The sequence below is a fragment of the Arachis stenosperma genome, chromosome 5 (assembly GCF_014773155.1).
Source record: "Arachis stenosperma cultivar V10309 chromosome 5, arast.V10309.gnm1.PFL2, whole genome shotgun sequence".
Classification (NCBI taxonomy): domain Eukaryota; kingdom Viridiplantae; phylum Streptophyta; class Magnoliopsida; order Fabales; family Fabaceae; genus Arachis; species Arachis stenosperma.
The window spans coordinates 61,842,930-61,870,233 of NC_080381.1; the positions used below are offsets into that span (position 1 = coordinate 61,842,930).

The 27,304-nt window shown below is 45.2% G+C and overlaps 1 non-coding gene across 1 annotated transcript; it reads left to right on the plus strand.

Moving 5' to 3' along the window:
• The first annotated feature begins 8,088 nt into the window (after nt 1-8,088).
• On the plus strand, nt 8,089-8,196 carry LOC130983356 (small nucleolar RNA R71). Its single transcript, XR_009087352.1, has one exon. It is a non-coding gene; the product is annotated as a small nucleolar RNA R71 (small nucleolar RNA).
• The last annotated feature ends 19,108 nt before the right edge of the window (nt 8,197-27,304 follow it).

Below are 27,304 nucleotides of genomic sequence, written 5' to 3' on the forward strand. Positions count from 1 at the left end.
GAGTTTCTCTTCCATTGAGCGCCCTCTTCACAAATGTCTATGAGGACTTGGTCCAACCTTTGATCAAAGTTGACCCTTTTTGAGTTTGAAAGGGACCTCAGGGATCACCTTTTTCATGGCCACAACTTCATAGAAGTGGTCTTGATGCACCCTTGAGATGAATCTCTCCATCTTCCATGACTCGGAGGTGGAAGCTTTTGCCTTTCCTTTCCTCTTTCTAGAGGTTTCTCTGGCCTTGGATGCCATAAATGGTTATGGAAAAACAAAAAGCAATGCTTTTACCACACCAAACATAGAAGGTTTGCTCGTCCTTGAGCAAAAGAAGAAAGAAGAGAGTAGAAGAAGAAGAAATGAAGGAGATGGAGATGGCTTTGTTATTCGGCCAAAGGTAGAAGTAGTGTTTAGGTTGTGTGAAAATGAGGGGGTGAAGATGGGTTTATATAGGGGTGGAGAGAGGGGTAGGGTTTGGCTATGGGAGGGTGGGTTTGGGAGGGAAAGTGGTTTGAATTTGAATGGTGAGGTGAGTGGGGGTTTATGAAGGATGGATGTGAGTGGTGAAGAGAAAGATGGGATTTGATAGGTGAAGGGTTTTTGGGGAAGAGGTGTTGAGGTGATTGGTGAATGGGTGAAGAAGAAGAGAGAGGGTGGTGGGGTAGGTGGGGATCCTGTGGGGTGCACAGATCCTGAGGTGTCAAGGAAAAGTCATCCCTGCACCAAATGGCGAGCAAAAATTGCTCTTTGTGCCAATTCTGGCGTTAAACGCTGGGCTGGTGCCCATTTCTGGCGTTTAACGCCAGCTTCTTGTCCTTTTCTGGCGTTTAACGCCAGTCTGGTGCCCCTTTCTGGCGTTAAACGCCCAGAATGGTGCCAGACTGGGCGTTAAACGCCCATTTGCTAGCTTCACTAGCGTTTAAACGCTAGCAGGTTCTTCCTCCAGGGTGTGCTGTTTTTCTTTCTATTTTTCATTCTGTTTTTGCTTTTTCAATTGATTTTGTGACTTCTCATGATCATCAACCTACAAAAAACATAAAATAACAAAGGGAAATAGATTAAATATAACATTGGGTTGCCTCCCAACAAGCGCTTCTTTAATGTCAGTAGCTTGACAGTGGGCTCTCATGGAGCCTCACAAATGCTCAGAGCAATGTTGGAACCTCCCAACACCAAACTTAGAGTTTGAATGTGGGGGTTCAACACCAAACTTAGAATTTGGTTGTGGCCTCCCAACAAGCGCTTCTTTAATGTCAGTAGCTTGACAGAGAGCTCTCATGGAGCCTCGCAGATACTCAGAGCAATGTTGGAACCTCCCAACACCAAACTTAGAGTTTGAATGTGGGGGTTCAACACCAAACTTAGAATTTGGTTGTGGCCTCCCATCACCAAACTTAGAGTTTGACTGTGGGGGCTCTGTTTGACTCTATTTTGAGAGAAGCTCTTCATGCTTCCTCTCCATGGTGACAGAGGGATATCCTTGAACCTTAAACACAAAGGATTCTTCATTCACTTGAATGATCAATTCTCCTCTGTCCACATCAATCACAGCCTTTGATGTGGCTAGGAAGGGTCTGCCAAGGATGATGGATTCATCCATGCACTTCCTAGTCTCTAGGACTATGAAATCAGTAGGGATGTAATGGTCTTCAATCTTCACCAGAACATCCTCTACTAGCCCATAAGCTTGTTTTCATGAATTGTTTGCCATTTCTAGTGAGATTCTTGCAGCTTGTACCTCAAAGATACCTAGCTTCTCCATTACAGAGAGAGGCATGAGGTTCACACTTGACCTTAGGTCACACAGAGCCTTCTTGAAGGTCATGGTGCCTATGGTGCAAGGTATTGAAAACTTCCCAGGATCTTGTCTCTTTTAAGGTAATTTCTGCCTAGACAAGTCATCCAGTTCTTTGGTGAGCAAAAGGGGTGTATCCTCCCAAGTCTCATTACCAAATAACTTGTCATTTAGCTTCATGATTGCTCCAAGATATTTAGCAACTTGCTCTTCAGTGACATACTCATCCTCTTCAGAGGAAGAATACTCATCAGAGCTCATGAATGGCAGAAGTAAATCCAATGGAATCTCTATGGTCTCAGTGTGAGCCTCAGATTCCCATGGTTCCTTATTAGGGAACTCATTGGAGGCCAGTGGACATCCATTGAGGTTTTCCTCTGTGGCGTTCACTACCTCTTCCTCCTCTCCAAGTTCGGCCATGTAGGTCATGTTAATGGCCTTGCACTCTCCTTTTGGATTCTCTTCTGTATTGCTTGGAAGAGTACTAGGAGGGAGTTCAGTAATTTTCTTACTCAGCTAACCCACTTGTGCCTCCAAATTCCTAATGGAAGACCTTGTTTCAATCATGAAACTTTGAGTGGTTTTGATTAGATCAGAGACCATGGTTGCTAAGTCAGAGTGGTTCTGCTTAGAATTCTCTGTCTGTTGCTGAGAAGATGATGGAAAAGGCTTGCTATTGCTAAACCTGTTTCTTCCACCACTATTGTTGTTGAAACCTTGTTGAGGTCTCTGTTGATCCTTCCATGAGAGATTTGGATGATTTCTCCTTGAAGATTTATAGGTGTTTCCATAGGGTTCTCCCATGTAATTCACCTCTTCCATTGAAGGGTTTTCAGGATCATAAGCTTCTTCTTCAGATGAAGCGTCCTTAGTACTGCCTGGTGCAGCTTGCATTCCAGACAGACATTCAGAAATCAAATTGACTTGCTGAGTCAATATCTTGTTCTGAGCCAGTATGGCATTCAGAGTATCAATCTCAAGAACTCCTTTCTTCTGATTTGTCCCATTGTTCACAGGATTCCTTTCAGAAGTGTACATGAATTGGTTATTTGCAACCATTTCAATTAGCTCTTGAGCTTCTGTAGGTGTCTTCTTCAGAAGAAGAGATCCTCCAGCAGAGCTATCCAATGACATCTTGGATAGTTCAGAGAGACCATCATAGAAAATACCTATGATGCTCCATTCAGAAAGCATATCAGAGGGACACTTTCTGATTAATTGTTTGTATCTTTCCCAAGCTTCATAGAGGGATTCTCCTTCCTTCTGTCTGAAGGTTTGGACTTTGGTGCGCGAAATTGTGATTACTACAACTTCACACAACTAACCAGCAAGTGCACTGGGTCGTCCAAGTAATACCTTACGCGAGTAAGGGTCGATCCCACGGAGATTGGTGGTATGAAGCAAGCTATGGTCACCTTGTAAATCTCAGTCAGGCAGACTCAAATGGGTATAGTGATAAACGAATAAAGCTTAAAGATAAAGATAGAGATACTTATGTATATCATTGGTGTAAGAGCTTCAGACAAGCGTATGAAGATGCCTTCCCTTCCGTCTCTCTGCTTTCCTACTGCCTTCATCCAATCCTTCTTACTCCTTTCCATGGCAAGCTCGTGTAGGGTTTCACTGTTGTCAGCAGCTACCTCCCATCCTCTCAGTGAAAATACGTCCCTGATGCTCTGTCACAGCATAGGCTAATCATCTGTCGGTTCTCGTTCAGGCCGGAATAATATCCATTGATACTTTTGCGTCTGTCACTAACGCCCTAGCCTGCTAGGAGTTTGAAGCACGTCGCAGTCATTCAGTCATTGAATCCTACTCAGAATACCACAGACAAGGTTTAGACCTTCCGGATTCTCTTGAATGCCGCCATCAGGTCCTGCCTATACCACGAAGATTCCGATTAAAGAATCCAAGAGATATTCACTAAGCCTTGGTTGCTTGTAGAACAAAAGTGGTTGTCAGTCACCTTGTTCATGAGTGAGAATGATGATGAGTGTCACGGATCATCACATTCATCAAGTTGAAGAACAAGTGATATCTTAGAACAAGAACAAGCGGAATTGAATGGAAGAACAATAGTAATTGCATTAATACTCGAGGTACAGCAGAGCTCCACACCTTAATCTATGGTGTGTAGAAACTCCACCGTTGAAAATACATAAGAACAGGGTCTAGGCATGGCTGTGAGGCCAGCCTCCCAATGATCTAAGAACTAGATGTCCAAAGATGAAAATACAATAGTAAAAGGTCCTATAAATAGAAAACTAGTAGCCTAGGGTGTACAGAGATGAGTAAATGACATAAAAATCCACTTCCGGGCCCACTTGGTGTGTGCTTGGGCTGAGCATTGAAGCATTTTCGTGTAGAGACCTTTTCTGGAGTTAAACGCCAGCTTTTCTGCCTGTTTGGGCGTTTAACTCCCATTTAGGTGCCAGTTCCGGCGTTTAACGCTGGAATTTCTGTAGGTGACTTTGAACGCCGGTTTGGGCCATCAAATCTTGGGCAAAGTATGGACTATTATATATTGCTGGAAAGCCCAGGATGTCTACTGTCCAACGCCGTTAAGAGCGCGCCAATTGGGCTTCTGTAGCTCCAGAAAATCAACTTCGAGTGCAGGGAGGTCAGAATCCAACAGCATCTGCAGTCCTTTTTGGTCTCTGGATCAGATTTTTGCTCAGGACCCTCAATTTCAGTCAGAAAATACCTGAAATCACAGAAAAACACACAAACTCATAGTAAAGTCCAGAAAAGTGAATTTTAATCAAAAACTAATAAAAATATAATAAAAACTAACTAAATCCTGCTAGAAACATACTAAAAACAATGCCAAAAAGCGTATAAATTATCCGCTCATCACAACACCAAACTTAAATTGTTGCTTGTCCTCAAGCAACTGAAAATCAAATAAGATAAAAAGAAGAGAATATACTATAGACTCCAAATTATCAATGAAACTTAGCTCCAAATTAGATGAGCGGGACTAGTAGCTTTTTGCCTCCGAACAGTTTTGGCATCTCACTTTATCCTTTGAAATTCAGAATGATTGGCTTCTTTAGGAACTCCGAATCCAGATAGTGTTATTGATTCTCCTAGTTAAGTATGATGATTCTTGAACACAGCTACTTATTGAGTCTTGGCCGTGGCCCAAAGCACTCTGTCTTCCAGTATTACCACCGGATACATACATGCCACAGACACATACTTGGGTGAACCTTTTCAGATTGTGACTCAGCTTTGCTAAAGTCCCCAATTAGAGGTGTCCAGGGGTCTTAAGCACACTCTTATTGCCTTGGATCACAACTTTATTTCTTTCTTTTTCTTTCTTTTTCTCTTTCTCCCCTTTTTTTCGTTTTTCTCCTTTTTTTTCTCTTTTTTTTTTGTATTCACTGCTTTTTCTTGCTTCAAGAATCATTTTTATGATTTTTCAGATCCTCAGTAACATGTCTCCTTTTTCATCATTCTTTCAAGAGCCAACAATTTTTAACATTCATGAACAACAAATTCAAAAGACATATGCACTGTTTAAGCATACATTCAGAAAACAAAAAGTATTGTCACCACATCAAACTAATTAAGCTAGTTTTAAAGATGAATTTGAAATCCTGTACTTCTTGTTCTTTTGTGATTAAAACATTTTTCATTTAAGAGAGGTGATGGATTCATAGGACATTCATAACTTTAAGGCATAGACACTAATGATCATAAGACACAAACATGGACAAACATAAGCATAAAAATTCGAAAAACAGAAAATAAAGAACAAGGAGATTAAAGAACGGGTCCACCTTAGTGATGGCGGCTTGTTCTTCCTCTTGAAGGTCTTATGGAGTGCTTGAGCTCCTCAATGTCTCTTCCTTGTCTTTGTTGCTCCTCTCTCATGATTCTTTGATCTTCTCTAATTTCATGGAGGAGAATGGAGTGTTCTTGGTGCTCCACCCTTAGTTGTCCCATGTTGGAACTCAATTCTCCTAGGGAGGTGTTCAGTTGCTCCCAGTAGTTTTGTGGAGGAAGGTACATCCCTTGAGGTGAATCTCTCCATCTCCCATGACTTGGAGGAGGAGGCTTTTGCCTTCCCTTTCCTCTTTCTAGAGGTTCCTCCGGCCTTGGATGCCATAAATGGTCATGGAAAAATGAAAAGCAACGCTTTTACCACACCAAACTTAAAAGGTTTGCTCGTCCTCGGGCAAAAGAGAAAGAAGAGAGTAGAAGAAGAAGAAATGGAGGAGAGGGAGATGGCTTTGTGGTTCGGCCAAAAGGGGAAGAAGTAGTGTTTAGGGAGTGTGAAAATGAAGGAGTGAAGATGATAGTGGGATTTGATAGGTGGGGGGTTTTTGGGAGAGAGGTGTTGAGGTGATTGGTGAATGGGTGAAGAAGAGAGAGGGTGGTGGGGTTGGTGGGGATCCTGTGGGGTCCACAGATCCTTAGGTGTCAAGGAAAAGTCATCCCTGCACCAAGTGGCATCAAAATTCACGTTTTGAGCTATTTCTGGCGTTAAACGCCGGGCTGGTGCCCATTCCTGGCGTTTAACGCCAGGTTGTTGCCCTTTACTGGCGTTTAACGCCAGTCTGGTGCCCCTTTCTGGCGTTAAACGCCCAGAATGGTGCCAGACTGGGCGTTAAACGCCCAACAGCTAGCATTACTGGCGTTTGAACGCCAGCTTCTTCTCCTCCAGGGTGTGCTATTTTTCTTCCTGTTTTTCATTCTGTTTTTGCTTTTTTCATTGTTTTTGTGACTTCTTATGATCATCAACCTACAAAAAAGATAAAATAACAAAAGAAAATAGTTAACTATAAAACATTGGGTTGCCTTCCAACAAGCGCTTCTTTAATGTCAGTAGCTTGACAGATGGCTCTCATGGAGCCTCACAAATGATCAGAGCAATGTTGGAACCTCCCAACACCAAACTTAGAGTTTGAATGTGGGGGTTCAACACCAAACTTAGAGTTTGGTTGTGGTCTCCCAACACCAAACTTAGAGTTTGACTGTGGGGGCTCTATTTGTCTCTGATTTGAGGGAAGCTCTTCAAGCTTCCTCTCCATGGTGACAGAGGGATATCCTTGAGCCTTAAACACATAGGATTCTTCATTCACTTGAATGATCAGTTCACCTCCATCAACATCAATCACAGCTTTTGCTGTGGCCAGGAAGGGTCTGCCAAGGATGATGGATTCATCCATGCACTTCCCAGGATCTTGTCTCTTTTGAGGTAATTTCTGCCTAGACAAGTCATCCAGTTCTTTGGTGAGCAAGGGAGGTTCATCTTCCCAAGTCTCATTTCCAAATAACTTGTCATTTAGCTTCATGATTGCTCCAAGGTATTTAGCAACTTGTTCTTCAGTGACATACTCATCCTCTTCAGAGGGAGAATACTCATCAGAGCTCATGAAAGGCAGAAGTAAGTCCAATGGAATCTCTATGATCTCATTTTGAGCCTCAGATTCCCATGGTTCCTCATTGGGGAACTCAGAGGAGATTGGTGCACGCCCATTGAGGTCTTCCTCAGTGGCGTCCACCTCCTCTCTTTCCTCTCCATATTCGGCCATGGTTATGGCTTTGCACTCTCCTTTTAGATTTTCTTCTGTATTACTTGGGAGAGTACTAGGAGGGAGTTCAGTAACTTTCTTGCTCAGCTGACCCACTTGTCCTTCCAAATTTCTGATGGAGGACCTTGTTTCATTCATGAAACTTTGAGTGGTTTTGATTAGATCAGAGACCATTGTTGCTAAGTCAGAGGGGTTCTGCTTAGAACTCTCTGTCTGTTGCTGAGAAGATGATGGAAAAGGCTTATTATTGCCAAGCCTGTTTCTTCCATCATTATTATTATGGAAACCTTGTTGAAGTCTCTCTTGATTCTTCCATGAGAAATTTGGGTGATTTCTCCATGAAGAATTGTAGGTGTTTTCAAAGGGTTTTCCTAGGTAATTCACCTCTTCCATTAAAGGGTTCTCAGGATCATAAGCTTCTTCCTCAGATGAAGCTTCCTTAGTACTGCCAGGTGCATTTTGCATTCCAAACAGACTTTGAGAAATCAAATTGACTTGTTGAGTCAATATCTTATTCTGAGCCAGTATGGCATTCAGAGTGTCAATCTCAAGAACTCCTTTCTTCTGATTAGTCCCATTATTCACAGGATTCCTTTCAGAAGTGTACATGAATTGGTTATTTGCAACCATTTCAATTAGCTCTTGAGCCTCTGCAGGCGTCTTCTTCAGATGAAGAGATCCTCCAGCAGAGCTATCCAAAGACATCTTGGATAGTTCAGAGAGACCATCATAGAAAATACCTATGATGCTCCATTCAGAAAGCATGTCAGAAGGACAATTTCTGATTAATTGTTTGTATCTTTCCCAAGCTTCATAGAGGGATTCTCCATCCTTCTGTCTGAAGGTTTGGACTTCCACTCTAAGCTTACTCCATCTTTGTGGTGGAAAGAACTTTGCCAAGAAGGCATTGACTAGCTTTTCCCAAGAGTCCAGGCTTTCTTTAGGTTGAGAGTCCAACCATATTCTAGCTCTGTCTCTTACAGCAAAAGGGAATAGCATCAGTCTATAGACCTCAGGGTCTACCCCATTAGTCTTGACTGTGTCACAGATTTGCAAGAATTCAGCTAAGAACTGATGAGGATCTTCCATTGGAAGTCCATGGAACTTGCAATTCTGTTGCATTAGAGAAACTAATTGAGGCTTAAGCTCAAAGTTGTTTGCTCCAATGGCAGGGATAGAGATGCTTCTCCCATAGAAGTCGGGAGTAGGTGCAGTAAAGTCACCCAGCACCTTCCTTGCATTGTTGGCATTGTTGTTGTTTTCGGCTGCCATGGGTTCTTCTTCCTTGAAGAATTCGGTCAGGTCCTCAACAGAGAGTTGTGCCTTAGCTTCTCTTAGCTTTCTCTTCAAGGTCCTTTCAGGTTCAAGGTCAGCTTCAACAAAAATGCCTTTATCTCTGCTCCTGCTCATATGAAAGAGAAGAGAACAAGAAAATGTGGAATCCTCTATGTCAAAGTATAGATTCCTTTAGGTGTCAGAGGAAAAGAAGAGTAGAAGACAGAAGTAGAAAATTCGAACTTATCAAAGAAGATGGAGTTCGAATTTTGCATTAAGGAATAGTGTTAGTCCATAAATAAAAGGATGTGAGAAGAAAGGAAGTGATTTTCGAAAATTAAGTAGAAGATTTTGAAAATATTTTTGAAAAACATTACTTAATTTTCGAAAATGAAAGTGGGAAAGAAATAAAATGATTTTTGAAAAAGATTTTGAAATTAGAAATCAAAAAGATTTGATTGAAAACCATTTTGAAAAAGATGTGATTAAAAAGATTTGATTGAAAAGTTATGGTTTTAAAAAGATATGATTGAGAAGATATGATTTGAAAATAATTTTAAAAGATATTTGATTTGAAAACAATTTTAAAAGATATTTGATTTGAAAACAATTTTAAAAAAAAGATTTGATTTTAAAAATTAATGACTTGCCTAACAAGAAAAGATATGATTCAAACATAAAACCTTCCTTAACAGAAAAGGCAAAAAATGTTCAATCAAATCATTAATTGTTAGTAAGTGTTCCGAGGGTTACCTGAAACGCGCAGCTCGGTCGTCTTAGGGAGGCCCGAGATGGGGGGATTGATGACCCGAGCTTAGTATGCCGAGTGGTTGGTGGTGGTACCTGCAATGATACTCCGATGCTTAAGTTAGCATGGGTCCAAGCAGATATTGAGTAGAATTAGAGTGTGTGTTATACCTGGGTGCTCCAGTGTATTTATAGTAGTTGGCCGTGATCTTCCCTGGATAAGATATTCTTATCTTATCTTATCCTTCTGGGAGTTTTATCTTTATCTTTGTGGAACCGCCTTTCCTAGGCCTTTTCGGCCTTTAGGTCTTGGGCTTCGTTCCTTTTGGGCTTCTTTAGCCTTATTGTCCGAGGTCCGACCTCAGGCATGGGCCTGGGGATGAGGTCGGACCTTCTATGAACTTTGCCGAGTTTGGGGAGCTCGGTCAGGGTATGAACAGTGCCCCTGCCCGAGTTCGTCCTTGAGAGGTCGAGCTCGGGCATAGTAGTTCTTTTCAAAATTCAAAAATGGCCGTTTCTGCATTTATTGCATTTTACCGTTTCTCCTCGATTTCCGTTCGGGCTTTGTGAAGGCATTATTTATTTGCCCCTTTCCTCCTTTTCTTCGTTTATTCTGTTCCTTTCTATTTTTTCTAAGTTTTCGCCATCTTCTTCTTCGAGCACCGCTCCTTCTTTCACTTTGTTCTTCTTCCTCAAATCTTTCTGTGCGTTTTTCCGGGGTTTCCTCTGCGCCGCCGTTTCGTTCCCCTTGCTGTCGGAGCTCGCCGTTTTCTTTCTTTCTAGGTTTGTTCGTCTCTTTTCTTTTGTACTCATATGCTTCTGTTCTTTTGTGTGGCTCTTTGTCTGTTTCTTTTTCTCTATGCCTGGGTTGCCCCGAAAAGAGGCGCCGCCATTGCTCTGTTTGCTTGTATATGGGGGGGGCTCTTTTCTCTGGTATTTGTTGCTGCATTTTCTTCTATAAAGATCTTTGTTTCTTGTTTTTGCTGAATGGGTTTTCGCTGTCTGCTTTTATGTGATTGTTGCTTGCTGTTGTATTCTTCTTTGTAGGCAAGAATTTTATGTCTCGAAAGGTTTTTCAAGCAATGTCGACCAAGATTCCAAGTGGTCTTGGCTGGGTAGATCCTGGTCCTCTAAGAGTCCCTTCTGTTGTAGATTCTAAGTATTTAGCTAGGTTCCGTAGGGAGTGTAGCATTTGTGAGAATAGAGAGTCTGAGCGGGATTATGAGCTAGTAGCCCCGGAGTCCGAGGAGAGAGTGTGCTTCCCGCCTTAGAAAGTTCCGAGAAGCTTTTCTTTATGCTTACGATTGTTTTTTCTCTAAGCTGGGTGTCCGACTTCCCTTTACTGACCTGGAATCCGAGGTGCTGTGGTCTTGTAATCTTGCCCCTACGCAACTCCATCCCAATTCTTGGGCGTTTTTAAAGCTGTTCCAACTTTTGTGTCAGTTTTTGGGCGTCTCCCCTCTGTTTCTCTTTTTTCCTATCTGTTTGTGTTGACGAAACCGGGGTCGGGTGGAGGGAAGGTGTCTTGGGTCTCTTTTAGGGCTAACCAGGGAAAGAAGTTTTGTACTTTGTACGATGAGTCCTTTCATGATTTTAAGAACTATTATTTCAAGGTCCGGGCTGCTGGGGACGTCCGACCTTTCTTTCTAGATGAGAGTGGGGAGCCTTCTTTTCCTCTTTGTTGGCAAGAGAATGTAGTGTCGGTTAAGTATACCTTTGAGAGTCTAGATGAGGTGGAGCAGGCTTTTGTGGGTGTGTTGAGCAGTTTATGGGGTCGGGCACCTCACTTGGACACGAAGAAAATGTTGGGAGATCCAAGCCTTCTCCGTTCCGAGTTAGGTAGTTCCCGACCTCTCCGAGCTTCATCCTTTTAGTATTTTGCCTGTTTTGGTGGAATTCCTGTTTGTGATAATCCCTTTCTTTTTGTTTCTGCAGAGATGTCTTCTCAGGCGGATTCCATGAAGTTTCTTCGTCGGTCGAAGAAGTCTGCGGCTGCTCGGAATATCGAGGCTGAGGCTTCTGCCCGATCTTCTCCGCAGAAGGCTACTGTGGTGTTCAGACTCGGTCGAAGACCATTCCGACTCCTCAGTTCCGAGCTATAACTCAAGATCCTCCGACCTCTAGGCCCGGTCACCTTTCCCCGCCTTCGACCTCGGGTCCTCCCCCCAAGAAACAGAAGACCTCTCAGGAGCTTGCGGGTTTTAATGACAAGGATTTTGATGCCCTTGGTTGGATTGAACAGCATATTCTTCCTCAGACTTTTATTTCTACTGATGATGTGTCTATGGAGCATCATTTTCAGTATATGGCGCGGAGCTGTGTCCGGATGGCCAGTCTTCATGCCGCTATTGCCCAGGAGTTCAAGAAATCCCCCATTGGTGCGACCAGCTCCCGACTTGAGAAGGCTCAGTCTGATCTTGATAAGATTAGTCAACTGAAGGCTGCCAGGATTACTGAGCTGGAGATCTCTTTGGAGAGAAGAGAAAACTAGGGCTACCGCGGCTGTGGCGGCGGCGAAGACATCTGAGGAGATGGCGAAGGTGGCGACGGAGAACTATACCAAGCTGTATGCCGAGCTTGTGGAGACGAAGGAGAAGTTGCAATCGGCTCGGGATGATTTTTACGAGCTGGAAGATAATGTGGCCAAGGGTATGGATGCTATGTTTGAATTTGAGGGATCAGATCCGGGTTCTTGCTCCCGACCTGGATCTGAGCTTATTCAGTACGGATAACATTGTTGTGGAGGGAAAGATTGTTCCTGCCCCTGCCGAGGATGAGGTTCTGGTGTCCGACCCCAAGGCTCCGGCGTCCGACCTCAAGGTTCCGGTTGCGGATCCGACTTCAACTTTGGCCGGGGATGGTTCTGGCGTGGAGGTTTTAAACCGGGATGACGGTGTCGTTGATGCAGTCCCAGTTTCCATTTTTCCTCCGCAGCCTTCTGTTGATGTGGAGACCGGAAAGGTCATTGATCCTCTGTGATCTTTTGTTTTTGGCCTTTTACCCGGCCTGTGGGTTCTTTTTGCTTTTTGGATGTTTTTCGTGAACGCTTTGGACACCTTTCTGCTATTTAGCTACTTGTAGTAACTTTTTTAGCTTATTATGCGGTGTTTTTGCGCTTTTGACTTTTTGTTCCGCTTTTTATGCTTTGTAGTTGTTTTTGGATAGCAACTTTTTAGCTAGCGTTTTGCAACCTTTGTTTTAGCCTTGTTCGCGTTTTTGGCTTTTGTTTCCGCTTTTATGCTTTTAGTTGCTTTTGGATAACAACTTTTTAGCTAGCGTTTTGAAACCTTTGTTTTAGCCTTGTTCGCGTTTTGGCTTTTGTTTCCGCTTTTATGCTTTTAGTTGCTTTTGGATAACAACTTTTTAGCTTAGCGTTTTGAAACTTTTGTTTTGAGGCTTCTTCCTTGGATCCGGGCTTTTCTTCGGACCTCGGCCTTTGAGTACCTCCTTTTGTTAGGTCCGACCTTTTCGTTGGTCGGCCCTTTAAGTTATTTTTGTAATCTCTTTTATTGGCTTTTTTTTTTTGAGCCTTTTCAGAGTTACTTTATAACTTCTCACATTAATTTGAACCTCGTCGCTTTTATCTTTGCCGACCTTGTATGGTCTCTTGACAAATGATTTTTGCATTTTGTCGAGCATAAATTAATGCGCCTTGGTGGGGTACTTTCTAGGATTTGTTTCGTCATGAGGAAGGAGAAAAGAAAATAGAAAAATTCGATTAGTATTAAAAAGAAAGAATATTTACAAAGTGTTTACCCTTGACTAGGTCGGGTGTTTTTATTTTAACCGGGTGTCTCATTAAAAACCCTTGTAGGGAAAAAGAGTACACCTCGGGTTAAATTTTTCTAGCTGTAGTACCGTCTTAGATTACAGGCGTGCCAGGCCCTGGGCAGCTCGTTGCCTTCTAGGTCGGATACTTTGTAATAGCCTGTTCCTAAGACTTCTGTTACCTTGTAGGGCCCTTTCCAATTTGCGGCTAGCTTTCCTTCTCCCGACTTTTTGTTTCGATGTCATTTCGGATTAGAATTAGGTCGTGGATGGAGAAGCTTCGCTTTATAACTTTCTGATTGTATCTGAGGGCCGTTCGCCGTTTTAAGGCTTCTTCTCGAATCCGGGCTCTTTCTCGGACCTCGGGAGGAGGTCGAGTTCTTCCCTTTGTGCCTGCGGGTTATCTTTTTCATTGTAGAAGATGATTCTGGGTGACCCTTCATCTATTTCGATGGGAATCATTGCCTCCATCCCATAAGCTAGTCGGAACGGTGATTCTCCCGTTGTAGAGTGTGGGGTTGTCCGATATGCCCATAGTACCTGGGGGCTCCTCGGCCCACGCCCCTTTGGTCTCTTGGAGTCTTCGTTTTAACCCGGCCAAGATGACTTTATTTGCAGCCTCTTGCCCATTGGCTTGTGGGTGCTCCACTGATGTGAATTGCTGTTTGATTTTTAGTTCGGCCACCAATTTCTGAAAACTTGTGTCCGTGAATTGTGTTCCGTTGTCTATTGTGATGGAGTAGGGGACTCCGAACCTTGTGACAATGTTTTTGTATAGGAATTTGCGGCTTTTCTGAGCCGTAATGGTGGCTAAGGGTTCAGCTTCGATCCACTTTGTGAAGTAGTCGACCCCTATTATGAGGTATTTGACTTGCCCCGGTCCTTGTGGGAACGGGCCGAGTAAATCGAGTCCCCATTTTGCGAAGGGCCATGGCGCAGTGATGCTGATAAGGTCTTCGGGTGGTGCCTTGTGAAAATTGGCGTGTTTTTGGCAGGGGGGCATATTTTCACAAACTCTGTTGCGTCTCTTTGCAAGGTCGGCCAGTAGAACCCGGCCCTGACTACTTTTTTGGATAGTGCCCGAGCTCCGAGATGGTTCCCGCACATGCCTTCGTGGACTTCTTCGAGGACGCCTTTTGTTTCTGAGGTCGGAACGCACCTAAGGAGGGGATTTGAGAATCCTCTTCTGTATAATATGTCGTGAATTAGTGTATATTCTGGGCGTCCTTTGTAAGCCTTTTAGCTTCTTTTCTTTCGGCGGGGAGAGTTCCTGACCTCAGGTAGTTGAGTATGGGGGTCATCCATCCTTGCTGTTGGTTGGATATATTAGTATTTCTTCCTCTCTTGGCACGGAGGGAGATTGTAAGGTTCTTGGAGAAGACTTCTGTTGTTGCCTCCGGGCTTGGTGCTAGCAAGCTTTGAGAGGGCGTCTGCCCGGGCATTTTGTTCCCGAGGTATGTGCTGGATTTGTATTTCTGGGAAGTGGCGTAATTGTGCCTTGTTTGGTCCAGGTATTTTTCATAGTTGGGTCTTTGGCCTGGTAACTTCCATTTACTTGTGTGTGATGACCTGGGAGTCGCTGAAGATCGCGATTCTCTGGGCTCCGACCTCTTTGGCTAGCTTCAGACCAGCTAGTAGGGCCTCGTATTCAGCTTGGTTGTTTGAAGCCTGGAACTCGAATTTTAGGGATAGTTCTATCCGCGTTCCTTGGTCGCTTTCGAGTATGACCCCGGCTCCGCTTCCCGTTTTGTTTGAGGACCCGTCGACATATAGGTTCCATGAGAGTGGGGTTCCAGGGGTCTCAGTGTATTCTGCGATGAAGTCGGCTAGATATTGAGATTTTATGGCAGTCCGGGCTTCATAGTGGAGGTCGAACTCGACAGTTCCACCGCCCATTGTAGTATTCGTCCTGCCAGGTCTGTTTTTTGCAGGATGTGTCTCATGGGTTGGTCTGTCCGGACTTTGATGGTGTGGGCTTGAAAGTAGGGACGGAGCCTCCGGGCTGTGAGCACTAGGGCGTAGGCGAATCTTTCTATCTTTTGATAGTTTAATTCGGCCCCTTGTAGTGCCTTGCTTACGAAGTATATGGGGTGTTGTCCTTGATCATTTTCTCGTATTAGCGCTGAAGCGACTGCCCGATGTCCGACCGAGAGGTATAGTACGAGCTCTTCCCCTTTTAAAGGTCGGGTTAGGATTGGTGGCCGCCCGAGGAATTCCTTGAATTCTTGAAAGGCTTTTTCGCACTCCGGGGTCCACGAGAAGGGTTTCCCTTTCTTTAGGAGTGAGTAGAGAGGGTAGTGATTTTATCGCTGATCCTGCCAAGAATCTTGATAGGGCGGCCAGTCTTCCATTCAGTTTGTACTTCTTTGACGCATGTCGGGCTCTTCATATTGAGTATTGCTTGGCATTTGTCCGGGTTTGCTTCGATGCCCCTTTGAGTCAGCATGAAGCCTAAGAACTTTCCGGCTTCTGCGGCGAAGGTGCACTTCGTCGGGTTAAGTCTCATGTTGTGTTTTCTGAGGGTGCCGAAGACACTGGCGAGGTCGGTCAGCAAGTTTCTGTCTTCCTGTGTCTTTACCAGCATGTCGTCGACGTACACCTCCAGTTGTAGTCCGATGTGCTCTGAGAACACTTTGTTCATTAGCCTCTGGTAGTTGCCCCTGCGTTCTTCAGCCCGAAGGGCATTACTACGTAGCAGTAGTTTGCCTTGGGGTTATGAACGAGGTCTTTTCTTGGTCAGGTCCGTACATCGGGATTTGGTTGTATCCTGAGTATGCGTCCATGAAGGAGATATCTATAGCCTGAGGCTGCATCTACTAAGGCGTCGATGTTTGGTAGTGGATATGGATCTTTGGGGCAGGCTTTGTTGAGATCCGTGTAGTCGACGCACATTCTCCATTTTCCATTGGGCTTTTTTACCAGGACCACGTTTGCGAGCCATAGGGGGTATTTTACTTCCCTAATGAACCCTGCATCTAGTAGTGCTTGTACTTGTTCCTCTATTGCTTGCATGCGTTCGGCCTGAGCTTTCTGCGTCTTTGTTGGACAGGTCGGGATCCCGGGTACACTGATAGCTTATGGCACATCAGGTCGGGGCTTATGCCTGGCATGTCGGAGGCTCTCCAGGCGAAGAGGTCGGAATTCTCCCTTAAGAGGGTTATGAGTTCCTCTTTTAAGCCCGCTTCGAGGTTTGCCCCTATGTTTGTCGTTTTTTCAGGTGTGCTCCCAATCTGGACTTTTCGGTTTCTCCCTCGGGCTTGGACTCGTCCGAGTTCTATCGTGTTGATCTCTTTCCCTTTTAGGCTTAGGCTTTCGTTGTAGCATCGTCGTGCTAGTTTTTGGTCGCCCTTTAGGGTAGCGATTCCTTTTGTGGTGGGGAACTTCATACAGAGGTGTGGGGTCGAGACTATAGCTGCCAGTCTGTTTAAGGTTGGTCGCCCAATGAGGGCATTGTATGCTAAAGTGACGTCGACTATAATGTAGTCGATGCTTAATGTTTTAGATTGCTCGCCTTTTCCAAAGGTAGTGTGTAGCGAGACGTATCCTAAGGGATGGATTGGGGTGTCCCCTAGCCCAAATAGGTCGGTGGGATAGGCTTTTAGCTCATTTTCTTCAAGTCCGAGTTTGTCGAAAGCCGCTTTGAACAGGATATCTGCTGAGCTTCCCTGGTCAATCAGGGTTCGATGTAAGTTGGCGTTTGCTAGAATAATGGTGATTACCATTGGATCGTCGTGCCTGGGTATTATCCCTTGAGCATCTTCTCGGGTAAATGAGATAATAGGTAGCTCGGGCAGGGGACTGTCTTCTCGGATGTGGTAGACTTCTTTGAGGTGCCTTTTTCGCGAGGATCTGGATGTTCCTCCGCCTGCGAAACCTCCGTTTATCATGTGTACGTGTCTTTCAGGGGTTCGTGGGGTTCGTTCTGCCCGATCTTCGTTATCTCCCTCCTTCTCTTCTTGGTCTCTTCTCCTTTCTCTGCTATGTATCTGTCGAGTTTTCCTTCGCTGGCTAGTTTTTCTATAACATTTTTTAGGTCGTGGCAGTCGTTAGTAGAATGGCCATAAAGTTTGTGGTATTCACAGTACTCGGACCGATCTCTCCCGCTCTCTTGTGTTTTAGAGGTCGGGGTGGTGGGATCTTTTCGGTGTGGCATACTTCTCTGTAGACGTCTACTAGGGAGACTCGGAGGGGGGTGTAGCTGTGGTACTTCCGCGGCTTGTCCGAGTTGGGTTCTTCTTTCTTCTTCTGTTCCCGATCTCGATCTCGGAGCGGGTAGGTTGATTCTTTTCTAGAAGAGTCTCTCAGCTGGGAGGTTTCCTCCATGTTGATGTATTTTTCTGCCCGCTCCTGCACCTCGTATAGAGAGGTCGGGTATCGTTTGGATAGGGATTGGCTAAACGGTCCCTCTTTTAGGCCGTTTGCCAGTCCCATGATGGCTGCTTCAGTGGGCAAGTGTTGTATGTCCAGGCAGGCTTTGTTGAATCGCTCCATGTATTCTCGGAGAGTTTCTTGGTTACCTTGCTTGATCCCGAGTAGACTGGGGGCGTGTTTTGTCTTGTCCTTTTGAATAGAGAACCTTGTTAGGAATTTTTGGTTAGGTCCTCGAAGCTGGAGATTGATCCTGGTGGCAGGTTGTCGAACCACTTCATGGCCGACTTGGTGAGGGTGGTGGGGAAGGCTTTGCACCGAATCGCGTCGGAGGCGTCGACTAGGTACATTCTGCTTCTGAAGTTGCTGAGGTGGTGACTTGGATCGGTGGTGCCGTCGTGGAGGTCCATATCGGGCGGTTTGAAGTTTCGCGGTACCTTCTCCTTCATGATCTCTCGTGTGAAGGGATCATGATTGCCTTCGGGGGTGGTGCCGCGTTCCGTCCGGTCCTTCAGGTTGGCCTCTATTTTCCGTAGTTTTTCTTCTAATTCTCTGCGCTTGCGAGCTTCCCTCCTCAGATCTTATTCAGTTTCTTTCTGCTTTTTTACGCCCTCTTCGAGTTGTTTCAGCCGGTTTTGCTGTGTCCGAACTGCTTCTAGAATTTTCGAGCTTTCGGGATTTTGGGGATCTTGGTTTGGGAGTGATGTCTTTGGGCGATTCTGTTTGTTTCCTCCTGGAGTGCGGGGTGATAGAGGGCTGTCCGGTCGTTCTCCGGTGTCAACCTCCTCCTCTTGTTCTGATGTAGCGTGGTTATTGTTGGGAGGGTCGTCCGCCATGGTAAAGGGATGACTTCCAGGTCCCCGGCAACGGCGCCAATGTTCCGAGGGTTACCTGAAACGCGCAGCTCGGTCGTCTTAGGGAGGCCCGACATGGGGGGATTGATGACCCGAGCTTGGTATGCCGAGTGGTTGGTGGTGGTACCTGCAATGACACTCCGATGCTTAAGTTAGCATGGGTCCAAGCAGATATTGAGTAGAATTAGAGTGTGTGTTATACCTGGGTGCTCCAGTGTATTTATAGTAGTTGTCCGAGGTCCGACCTCAGGCATGGGCCTGGGGATGAGGTCGGACCTTCTATGAACTTTGCCGAGTTTGGGGAGCTCGGTCAGGGTATGAACAGCAAGTATCTTTGAAAAAGGAAAGAAATTGATTTTGAAAACATTTGATTGAAAAGATATGATTTGAAAAAGATTTGATTTTGAAAAACTTTGAAAACTTGAAAAAAAATTTGATTTTGAAAACAAAATCTTCCCCCTTTGCCATCCTGGCGTTAAACGCCCAGAATGGTGCACATTCTGGCGTTTAACGCCCAAACTACTACCCTTTTGGGCGTTAAACGCCCAGCCAGGCACCCTGGCTGGCGTTTAAACGCCAGTCTGTCTTCTTCACTGGGCATTTTTGAATGCCCAGCTTTTTCTGTGTGATTCCTCTGCAGTATGTTCTGAATCTTCAATTCTCTGTATTATTGACTTGAAAAGACACAAATTAAAAATATTTTTGGATTTTTAATAATCAAAATGCAACTAAAATCAAATAACAATGCATGCAAGACACCAAACTTAGCAGTTTGTATACTACTGACACTAACAAGATGAGAATGCACATGAGAAACAACAAAACACTCAAGTCAATAAAATTCAAAGATCAAAACAAGGAAATCATCAAGAACAACTTGAAGATCAATGAAGACACATGCATGAATGCAATAAGAACAGAAACATGCAATTGACACTAAACTTAAGATGAGACTCTAGACTCAAACAAGAAATATTTTTGGATTTTATGGTTTTGTAATTTTTTTTGTGCTTTTTCGAAAATTAAGTGAAAAGGAAAATAAAGGTATCAAAATTCTTAATGAGAATTCCAGGAATCATGCAATGTTAGTCTAAAGCTTTAGTCTAAAGGAATTAGACATGGCCGGCTAAGCTTCAGCAGGACATTGCATTCAAGAGCTAAATTGATGATGACCAATCAGCTTTGGTGATGATAAGAACATCACCTTGAAACACTAGAATTCATTCTTAAGAACTCTGAAGAAAAATAATACCTAATCTAAGCAACAAGATGAACCGTCAGTTGTCCATACACAAGAACAATCCCCGGCAACGGCGCCAAAAACTTGGTGCGCGAAATTGTGCTTACTACAACTTCACACAACTAACCAGCAAGTGCACTGGGTCGTCCAAGTAATACCTTACGCGAGTAAGGGTCGATCCCACGGAGATTGGTGGTATGAAGCAAGCTATGGTCACCTTGTAAATCTCAGTCAGGCAGACTCAAATGGGTATAGTGATAAACGAATAAAGCTTAAAGATAAAGATAGAGATACTTATGTATATCATTGGTGTAAGAGCTTCAGACAAGCGTATGAAGATGCCTTCCCTTCCGTCTCTCTGCTTTCCTACTGCCTTCATCCAATCCTTCTTACTCCTTTCCATGGCAAGCTCGTGTAGGGTTTCACTGTTGTCAGCAGCTACCTCCCATCCTCTCAGTGAAAATACGTCCCTGATGCTCTGTCACAGCATAGGCTAATCATCTGTCGGTTCTCGTTCAGGCCGGAATAATATCCATTGATACTTTTGCGTCTGTCACTAACGCCCTAGCCTGCTAGGAGTTTGAAGCACGTCACAGTCATTCAGTCATTGAATCCTACTCAGAATACCACAGACAAGGTTTAGACCTTCCGGATTCTCTTGAATGCCGCCATCAGGTCCTGCCTATACCACGAAGATTCCGATTAAAGAATCCAAGAGATATTCACTAAGCCTTGGTTGCTTGTAGAACAAAAGTGGTTGTCAGTCACCTTGTTCATGAGTGAGAATGATGATGAGTGTCACGGATCATCACATTCATCAAGTTGAAGAACAAGTGATATCTTAGAACAAGAACAAGCGGAATTGAATGGAAGAACAATAGTAATTGCATTAATACTCGAGGTACAGCAGAGCTCCACACCTTAATCTATGGTGTGTAGAAACTCCACCGTTGAAAATACATAAGAACAGGGTCTAGGCATGGCCGTGAGGCCAGCCTCCCAATGATCTAAGAACTAGATGTCCAAAGATGAAAATACAATAGTAAAAGGTCCTATATATAGAAAACTAGTAGCCTAGGGTGTACAGAGATGAGTAAATGACATAAAAATCCACTTCCGGGCCCACTTGGTGTGTGCTTGGGCTGAGCATTGAAGCATTTTCGTGTAGAGACCTTTTCTGGAGTTAAACGCCAGCTTTTCTGCCAGTTTGGGCGTTTAACTCCCATTTAGGTGCCAGTTCCGGCGTTTAACGCTGGAATTTCTGTAGGTGACTTTGAATGCCGGTTTGGGCCATCAAATCTTGGGCAAAGTATGGACTATTATATATTGCTGGAAAGCCCAGGATGTCTACTTTCCAACGCCGTTGAGAGCGCGCCAATTGGGCTTCTGTAGCTCCAGAAAATCCACTTCGAGTGCAGGGAGGTCAGAATCCAACAGCATCTGCAGTCCTTTTTGGTCTCTGGATAAGATTTTTGCTCAGGACCCTCAATTTCAGTTAGAAAATACCTGAAATCACAGAAAAACACACAAACTCATAGTAAAGTCCAGAAAAGTGAATTTTAATCAAAAACTAATAAAAATATAATAAAAACTAACTAAATCCTGCTAGAAACATACTAAAAACAATGCCAAAAAGCGTATAAATTATCCGCTCATCAGACTTCCACTCTAAGCTTACTCAATTTTTGAGGTGGAAAGAACTTTGCCAAGAAGGCATTGACTAGCTTTTTCCAAGAGTTCAGGCTGTCTTTAGGTTGTAAGTCCAACCATATTCTAGCTCTGTCTCTTACAGCAAAAGGGAATAGCATAAGTCTGTAGACCTCAGGGTCAACCCCATTAGTCTTGACAGTGTCACAGATTTGCAAGAATTCAGCTAAGAACTGATGAGGATCTTCCAATGGAAGTCCATGGAACTTGCAACTCTGTTGCATTAGAGAAACTAATTGAGGCTTAAGCTCAAAGTTGTTTGCTCCAATGGCAGGGATAGAGATGCTTCTCCCATAGAAGTTGGGAGTAGGTGCAGTAAAGTCACCCAGCACCTTCCTTGCATTGTTTGCGTTGTTGTTGTTTTCGGCTGCCATGTCTTCTTCTTTGAAGATTTCTGTTAGATCCTCTATAGAGAGTTGTGCCTTAGCTTCTCTTAGCTTTCGCTTCAAGGTCCTTTCAGGTTCAGGGTCAGCCTCAACAAGAATGCTTTTGTCTTTGCTCCTGCTCATATGAAAGAGAAGAGAATAAGAAAATGTGGAATCCTCTATGACACAGTATAGAGATTCCTTGAGGTGTCAGAGGAACAAAAAAATAGAAGGAAGAGGTAGAAAAATTCGAACTTAGTGAGATAGAGTTCGAATTGTGCATTGAGGAGGAGTGGTACTCCATAAATAGAAGGATGTGAGAAGAGGGGAAGAGATTTTTCGAAAATTAAGTAAAAGATTTAAAAAAAAAACATTTTGAAAAAGATTTTAAAGAAGATATGTGTTCATACCCTGACCGAGTTCTCCAAATTCGGGAAGTTCACAGAAGGTCCGACCTCGTCCCAAAGGCCCACGCCTGAGGTCGGACCTCGGACAAATAAAGAAGAAGGCCCATCAAAAGGAACGAAGCCCAAAACCTAAAGGCCGAAAAAGGCCTAGGAAAGGCGGTTCCACAAAAGATAGAGATAAGACTCCCAAAGATAAGATAAGATAAGAATATCTTATCCAGGGAAGATCACGACCAACCACTATAAATACACTGGAGCACCCAGGTATAAGGCATACTCTAATTCTACTCAATATCTGCTTGGACCCATGCTAACTTAAGCATCGGAGTGTCATTGCAGGTACAACCCCCAGCCGCTCAGCACACCAAGCTCGGGTCACGGAACCCCTACCTCGGGTCTTGCCAGACGACCGAGCTACACGTTTCAGGTAACCCTCGGAACATTGGCGCCGTTGCCGGGGACCTGGAAGTCATCCCTTTACCATGGCGGACGACCCTCCCAACAATAACCACGCTACATCAGAACAAGAGGAGAAGTTGACACCGGAGAACGACCGGACAGCCCTCTATCACCACGCACTCCAGGAGGAAACAAACAGAATCGCCCAAAGACATCACTCCCAAACCAAGATCCCCAAATCCCGAAAGCTCGGAAATACTAGAAGCAGTTCGGACACAGCAAAACCGGCTGAAACAACTCGAAGGGCGTAAAAAAGCAGAAAGAAACTGAACAAGATCTGAGGAGGGAAGCTCGCAAGCGCAGAGAATTAGAAGAAAAACTGAAAATAGAGGCCAACCTGAAGGGACGGAACGCGGCACCACCCCCGAAGGCAATCATGATCCCTTCACACGAGAGATCATGAAGGAGAAGGTACCGCGAAACTTCAAACCGCCCGATATGGACCTCTACGACGGCACCACCGATCCAAGTCACCACCTCAGCAACTTCAGAAGCAGAATGTACCTAGTCGACGCCTCCGACGCGATTCGGTGCAAAGCCTTCCCCACCACCCTCACCAAGTCGGCCATGAATGGTTCGACAACCTGCCACCAGGATCAATCTCCAGCTTCGAGGACCTAACCAAAAAATTCCTAACAAGGTTCTCTATTCAAAGGACAACAAAACACGCCCCCAGTCTACTCGGGATCAAGCAAGGTAACCAAGAAACTCTCCGAGAATACATGGAGCGATTCAACAAAGCCTGCCTGGACATACAACACTTGCCCACTGAAGCAGCCATCATGGGACTGGCAAACGGCCTAAAAGAGGGACCGTTTAGCCAATCCCTATCCAAACGATACCCGACCTCTCTATACGAGGTGCAGGAGCGGGCAGAAAAATACATCAACATGGAGGAAACCTCCCAGCTGAGAGACTCTTCTAGAAAAGAATCAACCTACCCGCTCCGAGATCGAGATCGGGAACAGAAAAAGAAAGAAGAGTCCAACTCGGACAAACCACGGAAGTACCATAGCTACACTCCCCTCCGGGTTTCCCTGGTAGACGTCTACAGAGAAGTATGCCACACCGAAAAAATCCCACCGCCCCGACCTTTAAAACACAAGAGAGCGGGGAGAGAACGGTCCGAATACTGTGAATACCACAAGCTCTACGGTCATTCTACTAATGACTCCCACGACCTGAAGAATGTTATAGAAAAGCTAGCCAGAGAAGGAAAACTCGACAGATACATAGCGGAAAAAGGAGAAGAGACCAAAAAGAGAAGGAGGGGAGATAACGAGGATCGGGCCGAACAGACCCTGCGAACCCCTGAAAGGCACATACACATGATAAACGGAGGTTTTGCAGGCGGAGGAACATCCAGATCCTCGCGAAAAAGACACCTCAAAGAGATCTATCATGTCCGAGAAGACAATCCCCTGCCCGAGCTGCCAACCATCTCATTTACTCAAGAAGATGCACAGGGGATAATACCCGGCCACGACGATCCTATGGTGATCACCATTATCCTAGCAAACGCCAACTTACATCGAACCCTGATTGACCAAGGAAGCTCAGCAGATATCCTGTTCAAAGCGGCCTTCGACAAGCTCGGACTTGAAGAAAAAGAGCTAAAGGCCTATCCCTCCGACCTATTTGGGCTAGGGGACACCCCGATCCACCCCTGAGGATACATCTCGCTACACACTACCTTCGGAAGAGGCGAGCAATCTAAAACGTTAAGCATCGACTACATTATAGTCGACGTTACCTCAGCATACAATGCCCTCATTGGGCGACCAACCCTAAACAGACTGGCAGCTGTGGTCTCAACCCCACACTCTGTATGAGTTCCCTACCGCAAAGGGAATCGCCACCCTAAAAGGCGACCAAAATTAGCACGGCGATGCTACAACGAAAGTCTAAGCCTAAAGGAAAGAGGTCAACACAATAGAACTCGGGCGAGTTCAAACCCGAGAAGACCTTCGGCCACAACCAGAGGGAGAAACCGAAAGGACCCCAAATCGGGAACACACCTGAAAAAGTAACAAACATTGGAGCAAACCGAAGCAGGCCTAAAGGAGGAACTCATAACCCTCTTAAGGGAGAATTCCGACCTCTTCGCCTGGAAGGCCTCCGACATGCCAGGCATAAGTCCCGACCTGATGTGCCATAAGCTATCAGTATACCCGGATCACCCGTCCAACAGAGACGCCGGAAGCTCGGACCCGAGCGCATGCAAGCAATAGAAGAACAGGTACAAGCACTGCTAGATGCAGGATTCATTAGGGAAGTAAAATACCCCTATGGCTCGCAAACGTGGTCCTGGTAAAAAAGCCCAATGGAAAATGGAGAATGTGCGTCGACTACACGGATCTCAACAAAGCCTGCCCCAAAGATCCATATCCACTACCAAACATCGACGCCTTAGTAGATGCAGCCTCAGCTATAGATATCTCTCCTTCATGGACGCATACTCAGGATACAACCAAATCCCGATGTACGGACCTGACCAAGAAAAGACCTCGTTCATAACCCCAAGGGCAAACTACTGCTACGTAGTATGCCCTTCGGGCTGAAGAACGCAGGGGCAACCTACCAGAGGCTAATGAACAAAGTGTTCTCAGAGCACATCGGACTACAACTGGAGGTGTACGTCGACGACATGCTGGTAAAGACACAGGAAGACAGAAACTTGCTGACCGACCTCGCCAGTGTCTTCGGCACCCTCAGAAAACACAACATGAGACTTAACCCGACGAAGTGCACCTTCGCCGCAGAAGCCGGAAAGTTCTTAGGCTTCATGCTGACTCAAAGGGGCATCGAAGCAAACCCGGACAAATGCCAAGCAATACTCAATATGAAGAGCCCGACATGTGTCAAAGAAGTACAACAACTGAATGGAAGACTGGCCGCCCTATCAAGATTCTTGGCAGGATCAGCGATAAATCACTACCTCTCTACTCACTCCTAAAGAAAGGGAAACCCTTCTCGTGGACCCCGGAGTGCGAAAAAGCCTTTCAGAATTCAAGGAATTCCTCGGGCGGCCACCAATCCTAACCCGACCCTTAAAAGGGGAAGAGCTCGTACTATACCTCTCGGTCGGACATCGGGCAGTCGCTTCAGCGCTAATACGAGAAAATGATCAAGGACAACACCCCATATACTTCGTAAGCAAGGCACTACAAGGGCCGAATTAAACTATCAAAGATAGAAAGATTCGCCTACGCCCTAGTGCTCACAGCCCGGAGGCTCCGTCCCTACTATCAAGCCCACACCATCAAAGTCCGGACAGACCAAACCCATGAGACACATCCTGCAAAAAACAGACCTGGCAGGACGAATACTACAATGGGCGGTGGAACTGTCCGAGTTCGACCTCCACTACGAAGCCCGGACTGCCATAAAATCTCAATATCTAGCCGACTTCATCGCAGAATACACTGAGACCCCTGGAACCCCACTCTCATGGAACCTATATGTCGACGGGTCCTCAAACAAAACGGGAAGCGGAGCCGGGTCATACTCGAAAGCGACCAAGGAACGCGGATAGAACTATCCCTAAAATTCGAGTTCCAGGCTTCAAACAACCAGCTGAATACGAGGCCCTACTAGCTGGTCTAAAGCTAGCCAAAGAGGTCGGAGCCCAGAGAATCGCGATCTCAGCGACTCCCAGTCATCACATCACAAGTAAATGGATGTTACCAGGCCAAAGACCCAACTATGAAAAATACCTGGACCAAACACAGGCACAATTACGCCACTTCCCAGAAATACAAATCCAGCACATACCTCGGAACAAAATGCCCGGCAGACGCCCTCTCAAAGCTTGCTAGCACCAAGCCCGGAGGCAACAACAGAAGTCTTCTCCAGGAAACCTTACAATCTCCCTCCGTGCCAAGAGAGGAAGAATACTAAATATATCCAACCAACAGCAAGGATGGATGACCCCCATACTCAATACCTGAGGTCAGGAACTCTCCCGCCGAAAGAAAAGAAGCTAAAGGCTTACAAAGGACGCCCAGAATTATACACTAATTCACGACATATTATACAGAAGAGGATTCAAATCCCCTCCTTAGGTGCGTTCCGACCTCAGAAACAAAAGGCGTCCTCGAAGAAGTCCACGAAGGCATGTGCAGGAACCATCTCGGAGCTCGGGCACTATCCAAAAAAGTAGTCAGGGCCGGTTCTACTGGCCGACCTTGCAAAGAGATGCAACAAAGTTTGTGAAAATATGCCCCCCTGCCAAAAACACGCCAATTTTCACAAGGCACCACCCGAAGACCTTATCAGCATCACGAGCCATGGCCCTTCGCAAAATGGGGACTCGATTTACTCGGCCCGTTCCCACAAGGACCGGGGCAAGTCAAATACCTCATAGTAGGGGTCGACTACTTCACAAAATGGATCGAAGCTGAAACCCTTAGCCACCATTACGGCTCAGAAAAGCCGCAAATTCCTATACAAAACATTGTCACAAGGTTCGGTCCCCTACTCCATCACAACAGACAATGGAACACAATTCACGGACACAAGTTTTCAGAATTGGTGGCCGAACTAAAAATCAAACAGCAATTCACATCGGTGGAGCACCACACAAGCCAATGGGCAAGCAGAGGCTGCAAATAAAGTCATCTTGGCCGGGTTAAAACGAAGACTCCAAGAGACCAAAGGGGCGTGGGCCGAGGAGCTCCCCCAGGTACTATGGGCAATCGGACAACCCCGCACTCTACAACGGGAGATCCCCATTCGGCTAGCTTACGGGATGGAGGCAATGATTCCTATCGAAATAGATGAAGG